We start from the raw sequence: 15878 nt of genomic DNA, 5'->3' as shown, positions 1-15878 counted from the left end.
AACTGAAAAATGACAACCCGCGAAGCTCATTTATGTGCATAAAGTCACACATGCAAAAACGGATCGTCATGGCTGCAATCCAGAGATTGCCATGCCAAGATTCGACCAAATTGTTTTCCAAACCCCATATTAACGCGGGTCGGTTTAAGGGGATTAAAAATCCACCCTGGCTGCAGACATCAGCAGTTGCATAAATTAAATTCCATCTGAGTGTTGCCACGCCAAGTACCACGAATATAAGCATCAACGTTGCCTTCGCTATCAACAACATGTAACATAACACTCACGAAAAACTTAAAAAAACTATAGTTTTTTCAAAATACAAGCGAACACTGTAACGAACATTTTGTTTTTAAAAACTCAATAAGCACATACTTGACATTGACAATTCAGGAGAAAATGGGATTCAAAATCCACCATGGCTGCAAACATCAACAGTTGCATAAGTGTTGCCACGCCAAGGTATCCTTATTTTTATTTTTAACTGGTAACAGTTGGAGTGGCAGAAACAGTAGGCGACCAACCCCTGCTCAGCCTCTCTTCTTCGTCTGCTCATCCAAAAAATAGATATAAAAATATATCCCACAAAAGTATACATTGTTAATGACATAAAAATATACCTGACACAAAATTAACAATAAAGAACCATACATACTTCAAGTGTATTAGAAGAAATAAGAAATCATAAAACCTCATTCATATAAGAAATATTTTTTTCATGTATTCACAGCAACTAAAACAAAGGAAAAAAAAAAAAGATAAAAATACAGCACAATTATTTATTTCATCTATTCATAGCAATTAAAAAAAACAGAAAAAGATTAAAATACAAATTATTTTTCATGTATTCACAGCAATCAAAACAAAGGAAAAAAAGAAAAAATACAGCACAATTATTTATTTCATTTATTAACAGCAATAAAAACAAACCAAAAAAAGATTAAAATACAAATTATTTATTATTTATCTCTTATACTAATTATGTAAAAGGTTTTTCACCAGCATGAGCGATTAAAGTCGCAACAAAGCTTTAAACAACACAGAAACAACTATCCGTGTTAACCTGAAAGGCAAAGTGGCTGACAAAAAAAAAAAAAAAAACTCAATCGAGATGAAATCGGTTAAGCATACCTGTAACGAAAATGATTAAGCACACATGTAACGAAATCGATTAATCACACCTGTAATGAAATCGTTCAACTTCAAAAATAATTCGATTTTCAGACTGCAATAGCAAACAAAATTAAAGAAAAAAATTCGCTTAACTGAAAGGAGGAACCTAAATGGAGAAAGCAAGAGTGATTAAGCACACCTGTAACGAAATCGATTAATCATACCTGTAATGAAATCGTTCAACTTCAAAAGTAATTCGATTTTCAGACTGCAATAGCAAACAAAATTAAAGAAAAAATTCGCTTAATTGAAAAGAAATCGATCAAGCATACCTGATTTAACTTTGAATAATCCAACTTTGGCAACTGAAAGGAGGAACGTAAATGGAGAAAGCAAGAGGGTGAGGGAAAAGATAGGGTTAGAAAGAACAGAATGGCAGATGGACAGAAGAGGACGCAACATGGTGTGGTGAACAACAATACGCTACAGTTCAGATCCAACCACTCTCCACACATTTATTATATGTTTACGTAAAAAAAAAAAAAAAAAAAAATATACAATATAAAAAAATGTAAAAAAAAAATATATGTATAAAAAAGTGTAAATAGCGTGAATAGTAAATCTATGTGAGTGAGAGCGCCACGTGAACCAATCAGATGACAATGATTCCTTTCCCTAATAGAAGATGGGTAATTATGTTACGGTCAACAATTTTATGTTTGGGGGATCAATCATCATATTCTTTTAAGGCACCCGGTCTAGTTTCGTTGGTAGGATAAATTGTGCGAGTTCACACGAATGTCAGAGCTTGTATTTTGATCATGAACTTTCATTATTTTGATGAATGGTTTCTCAACTTTGTTAATTACTCGGCATATATTTTTTGCCGTTTAAAAAAAAAAAATTAAATGAAACAGAAACAAATAAATGAAACTGAGACGTACTTCTGTCTTATTATAAATAAATTTAAAGTCTTCAATATATTTAATATGATTCAAACAAGATTAAATTTTGGCATCTCTTACATTCTTAACAAATTCAATTATAACTCTATAATTAATAATTATATCAGAATCCATGTTATTAACATATGTTTGATGTTTATATAGCTCCATAGTTTAAGAAGCTATTTCATTGGTGAGATCAAAACATATACTTAACAATGTTAGTTTTGGTTTATATGTTGGTCTCTTGTGTATATGTGTTCTATAAATAGAGTAACATTTAGCACAACAAAATCATCTGTTCAAACTTACACAAGGAACACCACTAGTACGTATATTCAGTATTATATATAATATAATGGCTACTATTAAGAACAAAATCTTCGTTTTCATTCTTTTTGCATTTGTTTTCGTTGGTATCATGACGACAACCGAAGGTAGCAGGAGTTCTTTCGGTAAGTTTTACATAACTAAAATACACATCCTTGATAATGTATACGTATATTACATAAAATACCAAAATGTATAGTTAAATTTTATCTACATTAGTTAATATTAGATGAATAACTTATAAGTTTAACAATTGGGTACATTTAGTTTCATTTTTCATTTTGATGCTAATTTAATTAACCGAGTACATGATATGTTATCAGTTGTTCCAAAAAACCCCATATGTTCTTCTGTTATCGGCGTAAAAAGTGGAGATACTTGTTATGACATCATTCAAACCTACAAGTTGACCACCGAATGGTTCGACTTAATCAACCCAAATCTCAATTGCAGCAAGTTGTTTGTGGGAGAATGGATTTGCATTAAGGGAATCTGAGTATAATTATAATCTCACTAAAAGAATCAATAAATGTTTGAATCAATAAATTGTTCATCTGCTAGACATCGAATTGAAGGAGGTATCAAAACCTGATGACGGTGGAAATTGTATATATGTTTATCAGTTCGAGCTGCGAATCATGGTTTTGTAATGTGTCTCTTTTCAATTTTGTATTATAAAAATGAATAAAGCAGTTGTATTTGACTAATGGTACTGAGTATATACAATTATACGACATACAATTACACAATTAATATTATATGATCACCAATTCAGCATCAGCTTGATCAACATGATTAACAATCGTACCTGATTTTTCTTCGATTATATTGAAATCATATTATCTAATGCATAAGTTGATTTCATTGTTTCGTGTCAAATATATATATGATTACATGATCTTTTTCACACAAGGCAAGACAAAATCCCTTAGATATCATGGTAGTTATGACAACTATTTATAAATAACACTAAATGTCTTTTTCAAAATGGCCATAATTACAGCTCGTTGAGCTGAGTTCGTGTTCGGTAAATCGACTAAGGTGAAACATATTCGCGATTCAGTCATGGCAGATTAAGGTGATATGCTTTGTTCGAAGTGTGAAATATGGGTGTCCCAGATTTCTGATTTTGATAGATTAAATTGGGTTTTGGGTAAAAGGTTTGATCAACGGTTACTCGCGTCTACTAATTGTTTCGTAGTATCTAATGGGTCGTTGGTTGGTTTTGATAGTTTTTGTGCGGGTAAAGATGATTCAGTTTTATCTCCTGTAGGTTCGGTTTATTCTAATCGTGAGGAGATGTTAAAAAATAACTTGGCCGGTCCCTCTGTTTTGGTGGAACTGGACCTCTTCTGGTTGTTTCGGTTCAATTTAATCAACAGGTTATGGTTAAAAATAATTTAGTTGGTTCCTGTTTTGCTAGTTCTTCACCCTCTTTTGTCTTGTTTTCTGCTATACAATTGGTTGTTGGTAAACCAGTGTCATCTCCATCAGGTAATAAATTCAGTTCTTTAGACGTGGTCGTGTTGATCGTGAACCATTTGGATGCTACTCTTGTTACTCCGACTGCAGTTCCTATTCGGGTTGTAGATGTTAATTTTGAGGCAATAAAAAAGATGGGAAATAGAACTATTTGCGTGCCTTAACAGATTGTTAATGTGGTCGATGAAGAGTTGACCCTCGAGGTTATTTTGTATTCTATGTTTTTAGGAAAGTCCTCAGAAGACGGTTCCCTTGCGTGTCCGTGTTATGACAAAATTTGCAAGAACAAGTGTCTTAAAGCTTGGAAGTTTGCTAGTGAATATAATGTGTCATTTGAGTGCATTGGTGGTTCGAAAATGAATCACCAAAAGTTAAGGAAGCCCGAGGTTGGAGTGTTTCAGACTGGGGCCGAAAGTGTTAACAACCAGGTTTTCAACATAAGTAGCGGTAGAGATTATCGTGCGAAGGTTTTGTAAGGATTTTTAGGACCCAAATGATAACACTTAAATTATACATATTTTTATAGCCATTTTAAAGCATTATCATGGTATTTAAATATCATTTTAAGTACTTTATAACCAAACACTACAAGAAAAATGTTCCTATAAGACCTTTTTTTCTGGGACCTAGTAAATTTGGTCCTAAATGCTACTTACATAGGACCAAACAATATTTAGGTCCTTTTATGTGCTACGCTTTTAGAGTATGGTCCTATTATGAGGTACTCTTTTAGAGTAGGGTCCTATGATGAGATATGCTTTTAGAGTAGATCCCATAATCATATATCTTCATATGACACTTAAAAAGTAAATCCTAATAGAGGATCTTATAAGACATTTATTTGATAGAGTCTCATTTTATGTTTAAGTAATAGGACACTTAATATGAACGTCATATTAAATATATCTTTAGAGGCCAATTATTTCCTAGAATCTTATTAAATTGTATCATGTTAGGACTTTTGGTACTTATGTCCTATAAATTTATGTTATTAAGACACATTATATGACGGTCATATGAAATGTACCTTTATAGGACGTTTATTTTTGTGAGTCGTGTCATAGTAGAACATAATAGGACTTAATATGACTGATTGATATTTTTCTGGCTTAATGGTCATATGATTTCATAGGATACTTTAAGTGTGAACAATAAGATAGTACTTTATAAGACATTTATCGGCATAGTGTAGTATTACATGTTAATTTAATAGAACACCTTATATAAAAGTCATATCAAATAAACTCTAATAGGACATTTATTTGTCATAGTCGTATTATAACATAAGCTAACAAGACATATGATATTTATGTTGTATCATTGTAAAATTTTAGGACACGTTAGTTATAATTATCATATGATTTCATAGGACACTTTAATTGTGAATTATCAAATGGAACTTTATAAGACAGTTAAAGATTTAGTGTCGTATTATGTGTGAATTTAATAGGACACTTTATAAAAAGGTCATATAAAATAAACTATCATAGGATATTTTTTTCCATAGTCGTATTGTATCATAAGTTAATAGGACATGTGAAATATATGTCGTATCATTATAAATATTTAGGACACTTTTATTCTTTAATGTGACGGATGAGTTGTTGGGGTCCTAATTATCATATGATTTCATAGGACACTTTAATTGTGAATCATCAAATAGAACTTTATAAGACATTTAACGATTTAGTGTCGCAATATGTATTTATTTAATAGGACACTCTATAAAAGAGTCATATGAAATAAACTATCATAAGACATTTATTTTTTATAGTCGTATTATATCATAAGCTAATAGGACATGTGAAATATATGTCGTATCATTATAAAGTTTTTGGACACTTTGATTCTGTAATGTGACGAATGAGTTGTTGGGGTCCTAAATATCATAGTAATTCATATGACACTTTAATTGTGAATTATAAAATAGAACTTTATAAGATATTAACGGTTTAGTGTCGCATTATGAGTTTATTTAATAAGACACTTTTTAAAATGGTCATATAAACTAAAATATCATAGGACATTTAATTGTCATAGTCGTATTATATCATCAGCTGATAGGACATTTGATATTTATGTCGTATCATTTTAAATATTTAGGACACGTTGATTCTTTAATGTGACGGATATGTTATTGGGGTCCTAATTATCATATGCTCTCATATGACACTTTAATTGTGAATCATAACATGAAACATTATAAGACATTTAACGGTTTAGTGTCGCATTATGTGTTCATTTAATAGAACACTTTATAAAAAAGTCATATAAAATAAACTATCATAGGACATTTATTTGTCATAGTCGTATTATATCATAAGCTAACAGGACATGTGATATTTATGTCGTATCATTGTAAATTTTTCAGGACACTTTGATTGTTTAATGCGATGGATGCGTCGTTGGGGTCCTAATTGTCATATCATTTCATAGGACACTTTAATTGTGAATCATAAAATGGAACTTTATAAGACATTTTACGGTTTAGTATCGCGTTATGTGTTTATTGAATATGACACTTTATAAAAAGGTCATAAGAAATAAACTATCATAAGACATTTATTTGTCATAGTTGTATTAGATCATAATCGAATAAGATATGTGATATTTATGTTGTATCATTGTCAATTTTTAAGACACTTTGATTCTTTAATTTGACGGATGAGTTGTTGGGGTCCTAAGTATCATATAATTTCATAGAACACTTTGATTGTGAATAATAAAAGGGAACTTTATAAGACATTTAACTGTTTGATGTCGCATTATGTGTTAATTAAATAGGACACCTTATATAAAAGTTATATAAAATATGCACTACAACAAATGTGTATTTATACACCGTTTTTAAAGTTCAATGAGTTTATCGTTGTCATCGCTTAACAACTTGAGCTTTATTCTCAATTCATTATTTACTCGAATTGTTCTTTTCTGACCATTTCCATGACGTGCATGTCTTAAGGTCAAAACATGCACTAGTAAGAACTAAGCAAATAATTTTAGCATGTATCTCATTACATATCTTTGTAACTTTGTTTTTAAAAAATTATGAGTTAAATCCATCAAATTAGGTTAACAAGTTAATAGGTCAGCGCCATAGTTTAAAAGCGGATGTTTCAATTACTTTTGCTATATGGTATTCATGTCCTATTGTTACAGGAGAAAGACGAACGATTGCTTTAAATTGTAGTCGTTACACATGGCCTAACCAAAACTATACAATAGTAGGTAAGCACACAATCATTAATGCAATTATATCGACAAAATAGTAACAAAGAAACAACGGCCTTGGCTGCTACCTACAACTACAATTAATATATGAAGATTCACAAAATAGGTACCAACATATAAGTTGAGGTGTTAAAATTGAAGGCATGTTATACGGAAGAGAAGGAGGCCTGCTATCGTCCAGAATCTCTCCCACAATATCTAGTCGAGTTTCCCCAGGTCTGCAAACAGGGGAAAATCATAAATCAACATAGTATTTGACGACGAAACCTGTTGGGGTGTAAACCCAATCCCACATAGGAGGGAGATAAATTTCAAGGGCAATATATAAGTTAGTGGGCTACTCCATCTATCACCAGTTGGTTTTAGAGTGGAACCTCATTAGCTTATATGATTGTGATACTTGGTGATTAATTGGGCTAGTAAAAAGGATCCTACAAACTGGTATCAGAGCTATGGTGAGCCCGATATAATGTTGAAGATAAATTCTCGGTCCCTCAGTTTGCCAACGATAATGGAGCCATGGTGCCTAAATCGAAAGTCTTCCTTCCCAAGGCGTGGAAGTGCGGCGTGTCCCGATGGTGAAAGAAAAGTGAAAGAAAGAGACCGGCGATATAAGATGGCTGGAGTATCGTTGAAGGGGAGGCTCGGTGATGTGGTCTTTGGTTTGAGGGGAGGATTGTTGGGGTGCAAACCCAATCCCACATAGGAGGGAGATAAATTCTAAAGGCAATATATAAGTTAGTGGGCTACTCCCTCTATCACCAATTGGTTTTAGAGTGGAACCTCATTAGCTTATATGATTGTGATACTTGGTGATTAATTGGGCTAGTAAAAAGGATCCTACAAACTATATAACCACGTTAAATACCCTGTGTCGTTTATCATTTTTATTTATCGTTCTAGCTTTATTAACCGTTTGTCGTTTGTGAATTTGGTGGTTTGATGAATCACCTGTCTTGTTAGGGCCTACCGAATTCCTAACAAGTGGTATCATGAGCTTAAGGTTCGAAGACGGGCACGATGGCGATTTGAAAGCAAGATATTCGATTCGTTTGATGATTCGGGTTTTTCATCAAGGTTAGATCAAACGACAAGGTTGTGTGTCTTGCAACTTGTGTCAAGATCTAGAGCAGATCTTGCTGCAGAAGATACTAGAAGAGATTTTCGGGAAGATTCGGGTATCGGATCTAAGTTATCATTCTTTGCAGTCCCGTTCGAGGGAATGATGAACTTTTCAAAATTCGGATTCTACTGTGCAGCCGGAGGAGAAAAATCGTAGCGGGTTCGTTAACCGTTGGATCGGTTTAAAATTTATACCGATGTTGCGGGAAGCATAGATCTAGTAGCTTTAAAATTTTGAGTAAGATCGGACTGTTAAATTTCAAGATAATATTTTTCGAATGCTTCTGTTCAAGGTTAAGTTACAGAGCTGTTAGAGAAGAAAAATTGCAACGGGTTCGTTAACCGTTGGATGGCCTTGAAAATTTTACTGTAGATGTTAGACTCATAGATCGAGTCTTGGTCAAAATTGGACAGTGATCAGACCGTTAGATCAGGAGTTTTTTTTTTCGAAGTTGCAGTCGTTCGGGTTTAGAGCAGCTGAACGAGAAAATTCATAAAGGGTTCGTCTACTGTTGGATCGACTTGAAACTTGGGATGTTCGTTTCAAAGGTATTGATCTAAGAGAGGTAAAATTTTGATGACGATCGGACCGTTGGATCTTGAGATACGATTTTTTAAGAGGCGACAGTTTTTTGGAAAAATTACAGTTTTGATGTTGCGAGTGGCGAGACGTTTTGTCTTGCGAATCTTCGGGCGATAAAGGTTGTGATTTTTTTCAGAGATGTAGGTTTGTTACGGGAGCCAAATATATTCCGGATGTGATGGACGACGTCGTGGGCCCACCTCTCAGCGCACGTGCGTTCTCCTGGTAACGTTGAGTTGATCCTGGACTCTTGTATCGAAATCTCACTGGTCCGCACACAGACAGTTGGGAGTTCCGTTTGGCGGCGGTAAAGATTGGGTCCAAACTATCGTTGGAAGGGAGGCTCATATGGATTTGGGTTTGAGGGGAGGTTTGTTTTGGGTGCAAACCTTAGTCATACATCGAATAGTGGGAAGAAACAAGTGTGTGTGCTTAAGAAGTTGGTTTCTCTCAGGTTTGGGCGGTAAGGTAGCAAACAGTGGGACATTCGTTTGAAAATCAACAGTGAGAGTTATTGTGAAGGTTGGATACTCGCAGGTTGTAGTCTGGATGTGTGGATAACACAACGTGACATTTGCAGCATGTCGACGGTTGGCTTAACCCTTTGGTTGGCACACGCGGTTGTGCATCCTCGGTTGATGAGTTGATCTTGGAGCCTTGTACCGTAAGTAGACTTGATGTGGTCCCATTCAAGTTGTGTTCCTAGATTGCGGCAGGTACCAAAGAAGGTTGGATCTTGACTATCATTGGAGGGATGCCGAGTTGAACTTGGGTTTGAGGGGAGGTTTGTTGGAATTCAAACCAAAGTCCAACATCAGATTATTGAACGGGTCGACTAATGTATTTAGTCGAATATTCCATAGTATTTGGAGTATCTGGGCAGGGTTAGAGCTTCTCTCACTGAAGAAATTGGTTTCAAGTTGTCCGAAAGGACGCGTTCGACTGTGGCTCGGGTTTGGTTGATGGTTTGTTCAATAAAGCGAGCAGTTTTCTTCGGGGTAACCAATTAGGAATCTTTAGGTGATGGTAGAAGTGGATAATCTTGTAAGTCCTGGAACTTGATCTTTCTAGAAGGTGTCGGGAACTCGGTGGGAGTTTGGTAATCGATGGAAGTACTGAGCTAGTGGGAGTTTGACGACTAGTGGGAGTTATGGAGACGGTTATGCGACGTGGGTCTTCAGTGCTCACAGGACTAGTGCGTATAACACTAGGGTACTTTGATGCAGCATGTATGCCCTCGAATGGCAAAGAGATTTGCAACTGACCATGGTATGAACTAGATTCTTCTCGGGTAGCCGCAGACTAGTTCTTATTCGTATAGTGGGAGCGTGCTTGGGAATGAGAAGATGTGTTTGTAAAATTCATAGCTATGAGGTGGGTCAGTGTACCAGCGAGAAAGAGGAAAGTTGAAAAGGTGGTAGATTTCGAGCTTGTTCTCAATGGAACCTTGATGAAGAGTCTACGAGGGTGTCTGTTGGATTTTCTGATTGCTGGGAAGGAAAATCATAGATAGACAGTGAAATCATGTACGAGGGTGATCATTGGACATGTCTGTTGGTTAAGAACCTATTTTGACTCAACATATCCCAACATATGATTTTGTGAATTAGAAAGAGCTTCTAACATGAAACATAAAGAAGCATGTTATGCTTACGGGTTAGTGATGTTCACTTCTTACCAAAGTGAGAAAAAGAACATCGAATTGCAACTTTTAAATAAAACCTTCCCACAAGTGACGGATTCAGTAGTTGGGGTGAGAAACAAGGTTTTTAGATTATTACGGGGCTGTTGGACATTACGAAACCCTCGTCCTTTTGACGACATTACAACATGCTGTCTTGTCAACGGTCACAACGGTTATGTTCCACAAGACCAAGGATGGGAAGTAGTCTTAGTAAAACCAGAATGCATGACTTGTTTCTGGACGTATGAATTACGTGTCTTTATTGCCTTTGTTGAACGACTTGCGTATTAACTAGAATTGTCTTCGCAACTATTTTGTATCAGAGTTTTTATGTGCTATATTTCATGCTATATGTAAAATAGCGGTATTGTAAGTTTGCAAAATATTGTATAAAAGTTTGAATGTGAAATATTATTATAATCAGTTTTTCATATAGAATTGTAGTAGTTGAATTGTATGTTAGCTACTAAGTATGAACTTAACGGGTAGGTATTACCCGAATTAAAACTTATAAAACGCTAATATGAAGAAAAAGCTTTTATAAATGAGTTCATATTATGCTACGGAATACTATTGACTACTCTTAATATTCTATATGATTAATGTAGCGACCCCGACAAATCGTCAAGTGACGGCGTCGACTACGTGGGTCCCATTACCTGGTCATAAGTCTTTATGACAATGTTTGACCAAAATATGTCGCCCTTATTTCAAAATAAAGATTGTTTTCAAAGTTTACAAGAATTGTTCAACCAAAAGTTAAGTTACAAGGTTATAAGTACATTTGAAATCTAGGCGACACGGTTTAAAGTAAAGTCAAAAGACGCTCCAAGTAATGCATGTATACTCGACATCCAATGCAAGTATCAAATAGTGAGCGGAAGCATGTATCACATATCGTGCAAGACCTGAGAAAAACATAGAGAAATCTGTCAACGAAAACGTTGGTGAAATCATAGGTTTAGTAAGTATTAAACGTTGTTTTTGAACCACAAGATTTTGTATTTCCATAACGTAGATTATCCAAATCATTTGCATTCCAAAAGTGTTGTTATACGCGAGCACTCAATTATCAAAACTTAACCAACGTTACCCCATCACACAGTGCTAGAACCCGCACTAAAACACAAAAATATATTTCATCCGCATAACGGTAGCGAACCGTCCGAATGAGGGTTTGTTAAACCCGTATGGCCACACAATATAAGTTCTCGCTTACACCCTGCAAGTGTAACTAATGATAATCGAATTGAGGCATTTTTGTTCTAACTCGCACGTGGAATGTTTGTTTTCACACTTGTGTTCAAAACATAAAAGTAAGTAGTACGAGATGTAACAAAGTATATGTTTTCTCAGCCCACGATTTAAAAGTATAAAAGTTGTTGAAAAGGTGGGACTATGATCTCACCTCGAGTGCACGAGTATAAAGGTACTTCAACAAGTAAACGTGTGCATGAAAGTTGCTTAGCCTTGACCTAAACAAGTAAGTTATATCAATTAACCGGTTACGACACAAGGTCGGGTGAAATGTGTTCAATTAGTCCTATGGCTCAATACGACTCGATTAAATATAGCATGTGAATCACGTTGTCAAGTTTCATACAAGAAACAAGTATAAAAGCATGTTAGAATGATTGTATAGAAGTTTGGTTAAGTTTGACTAAAAGTCAAACTTGGTCAAAGTCAACGAAAAAGTCAACGCGTTCGGGTCGGGTCCCGAACTATTTTTCTATGCTAAATATTCATATACAAGTATATTAGAACAAGTTTCATGTGAATCGGAGGTCCGTAGGTCATCAAACATTTCACGTGAAATGGGACGAGGAGGTCAGAATCTGACCAGGCACATCTGCGCGCCGCGCGGGGATGGGGCGCGCCGCGCCACCATCTGTGCAGGTCTGTTTCTGTTTTTCACAAGTATGCACGAGCTAAAAACCAAATAACCACATTTTATGATCCGTAAACAATTAGAACATGTATCTTATATCATCGGAAAGGTAATTTGACGAGGAAAACACCTAGACACATTTCATCAAGCAATTCAACACTTACAACAACCCAAAACCGCATTAAACGTTCATAATCAAAGTTTCAAGTTCTAAAAACGCATTTCATGATTCGGGCAACCAATTTACATGTATGATATGCCGTTTCGAAGGTAATCAAACACACATTGCAACTAAACACTTATCAACAACAATTCATAGCATTTGATGCACCAAAAGTTCATATAAAGCTTATCAACCCTAATCCAAAATCACCAAAATCACTAATCAAGTTTATGAAGTTTTACAAATCAACCTATGCATCAAAACGAAGCTAGTGATACTAGTAACACAATTAAAACATGAACTTTAACAATCAAACAACATTTAATCTTCCAAAATGCAAGATTAAGCAAACCCATTTCAAATGTTCAAACTAGTTACTCAAAACAACAAATCGAGCAAGTAAATCATATATTCATGCTAGACACGAGCCATAGACACTAACTAACACCATTTCAAATCAAAAACACGAATTTAGAGAAATCTAGAGTTTTAGAAATGTTACCCAAAATCGATGAAGTTAGTATCAAATCGTAGAGAATGAAGAGAGGATCACGAAAATGTAATTTGTTTTGTTGTAAGCCTCCTAGATCGAATTTAGATGATGATTTTATGAAGTTGGGGTTTGTGTGTGTGTTCTTGCTAGAGAGAAAGAGAGAGAGAGGGAGATGGTTGAATGGTGGTGATTGGGGTGGACTAGTTGACCTAGTCAACTAGTTTGCCCCGTGTCAATTTTAGTCCCTCGAGTTTAGAAGCGGGTGCGGGATTTAACCGATCGAATATTTTTAAAACGCAAGTTAACGAGAGATGTTATAATTAAATAACGAGAATATTATGAACGTTCGTCAACGGAGTCGACGAATTTAAATACGAAAGATATTATTTTTAAAAAAAAGACGGTGTTAAAAATAAATTTAACGGAAAAACGCGGGATGTTACATTATCCACACCTCAAAAGAAATTTCGTCCCGAAATTTAGTTGGAAGTAGTAGTCGATATCTCTTACTCGAGGCTTTACGTTGTTCATAATATGAATAAGTGTAGGTACGTCCTTGAGTGTTCTCATGAATTTGGATAGTCAGGGTTTTACGTTGTATTAAAGTTTGGTTTTACGATCCCCGATTTCAACTGGTTTTCCTATGAAGAGAAGTTTGTCATCGATAGTTGATGTACCTAGCAGGATTGCACGTTCCTGTTCCACAGGACACGTTTCTAAGTTTGTTACACGAAATGTAGGGTAAACGGAAACTTAATTGAGTCTGAAGTTCTAAACGATAGGAAGCGGTTCCAATACGCCCCAAGGTTTCAAAAGGTTCGATATTGCGGATATAGCCTTTCTCGATTTCCCAAATTGGATTACACCTTTCCAAGGTGCGGTTTCTCAATATTACGCGGTTACACACTGGGATTTGTGAGGTTTTCATCTAAGTTTGGTATGACTCTTTTGGGCGACTACGGGTCGTCTCGAGCCCTTCTCGGACTTGGATTATCTCAATTGTTGTTTCTTGGATGAGTTAAGATTCGGTGTTTTGTTTGCCACATGCTTTGGTCCAACGAATAGGGGTATGACATTAGCGGTCATATAGGGTTTCGGAAAGTGCGTGTGAACACACGAGTGGTAACTACTGTTGTAAGAGGGATCTACTAAAAGCGACCATGCAAGTTTGAAACATGTCTTTTGAAGACGTAAATCGTTCGTTTGTTCGGTTCGTCTGTTTGTGGGTGGTACGCGGTACTCATGTCTAAGCGGGTCTCCAAGGGTTCTTGTAAAACTAGAGGCGAAACGAGTATTTCGATACGGGATATTTGACAAAGATACTCCGTGTTGGAATAGAATCTCTTAAGATATGTTTGAACAAGTCAGTTAGGGTTCGAAAAATGTTCGTTAGGACTATTCACCCTCGTGGCGAATACTAATATAATATGAGGAATTTCTCTATCCATGGAGAAATGTCACAAGGAGTTTCCTTAAACGGAAATGCGAGCGATAAAGATAGGAGTGAAATGAGGACTGAGAATAGGATGAGCTTACATCTCTAGGTTGCCATAACGCGCCTCTAGTTGTCGAAAATTGAAGTCTGGAAGAGAAACAAGATAGTACACGTAGTTGTATAGTTCGGGGTTGAATAATAGTTGGCCGATTATCAGAAACACAAGGACGTTAAGTCAAAGAAGAGTGAAGTATCGTTGGATTGTGTGTTATCTTAAATTCCAGTAATATCAGACAGTAACGGTGAAATAACAGAGGTATGTGTGTGGTACGTGATGACGAGAAAGTTGATCGGATCTACAGTTTAATATTCGAATTCTTCGTGCAAAATAACGAATTTTAGTTACGTTAATTTTGAGTCGAGAGAGTATGCCTTTCGGCGTTCATGTAGAAATATTTCCATGTTTGAGTTCCATCTGTTGCTATACGATTTTAACTAGAAATGTTGGTGTGAAGAATCACGCTCAAGGTTCGAACACGGAGAGGTTTAAAGTTTTCCCTTAGTGAGTTAACGAGTGTAAAAGTCGGGTAACACGAGAAAAGTCAGAAATGAATCTTCGGTGATAACAGGCGAGCTCTAAGATTTTACGAATACAAGTCTGAGTTGGGAGAGTTTCCTGATTACATGTGGCTTGATTTCGAGATTGATTGTAATGCCTTGACCATTAACATCATGGTCTAGAAAATTGGACTTCGTTCAACAGAAATTCTCACTCGTAGAATTTGGTATAAAGTTGCTCTTTTCTCAAAAGTTCGAGCGTAAGATGGTGATGTTGTTCGTTTTCCTTCTTTACTTAAATAAGTTAAGATGTCATCTATAAATACGATAACAGATTAGTCTATATGAATTTGCATACGCGGTTCAAGAGGTTTATGGATACGGGCGAGCCTTAAATAAATCAAACGGTACTAAGAGAGTTTTACAACTAACGTTGCGAGTTCGGAAAGTGGCTTAGGAGACATCGTCTCACTTAACCCCCAATTGATGATAACCGGAACGGAGGTCGATTTGGAACATACGGGATTCGTGCAAATAATCATAAGGTCATGGATGCGAGGGATAGGGTATCGGTTTCCAACCGAAAATTACTCAGTTCACAATAATCTATACAAGATGATGGGGAAACATTTTTTTTTTTTTTTTTTTTTTTTTTTTACGAATAGGTTCCGAACTCCCTAGTTCTATAGGTGTCAAGTCAAAAGTCTTAACGTATATCCTCCAATAAAATTTATAGGCACACAATATTTTCCGTTGGTCACTTAAATCGTCTAAGTAGTATCTGGGGGAAAGAGGTGGAATATAAAGAGCACGAGTCAAATCCTTGGTTATAAAACGTCTAACGGTACTCGA

Source organism: Rutidosis leptorrhynchoides, chromosome 1 (assembly GCF_046630445.1).
Source record: "Rutidosis leptorrhynchoides isolate AG116_Rl617_1_P2 chromosome 1, CSIRO_AGI_Rlap_v1, whole genome shotgun sequence".
Lineage (NCBI taxonomy): Eukaryota > Viridiplantae > Streptophyta > Magnoliopsida > Asterales > Asteraceae > Rutidosis > Rutidosis leptorrhynchoides.
Note: the sequence above shows the minus strand (reverse complement) of the source record.